We start from the raw sequence: 334 nt of genomic DNA on the forward strand, positions 1-334 counted from the left end.
GATCCCCGCGCCTGACCCCGCGCGCCTCCCCGGTGCTGTCAACCGGCCCCAGAGGGTGTTTCGGATGGGGTGGTCATCCTCCCTCACACCCCGCTGGCAGGAGAGCTCCCCGAGTCGCTCTTCCCCTGGAAGCAGAAAAGCAACGAGGAAAGAGCCAAGTAACGAAGCCATGGCGCAAATAACCTTCATGGCACGCGCCCTGCTTTTTATCCATTCCGGCGAAATAATTCCCGAATTTAAAATCTGATCATTTTTTTTTTTCCTAATTACCGCACCCCCGTTAAGTGGTTTATTTCGTGCAGCGGTTGCAGCGGAGAGGTGCCCGGGGAGGGCA

This window comes from Egretta garzetta, unplaced genomic scaffold (assembly GCF_000687185.1).
Source record: "Egretta garzetta isolate BGI_Z169 unplaced genomic scaffold, ASM68718v1 scaffold596, whole genome shotgun sequence".
Taxonomy (NCBI): Eukaryota; Metazoa; Chordata; class Aves; order Pelecaniformes; family Ardeidae; genus Egretta; species Egretta garzetta.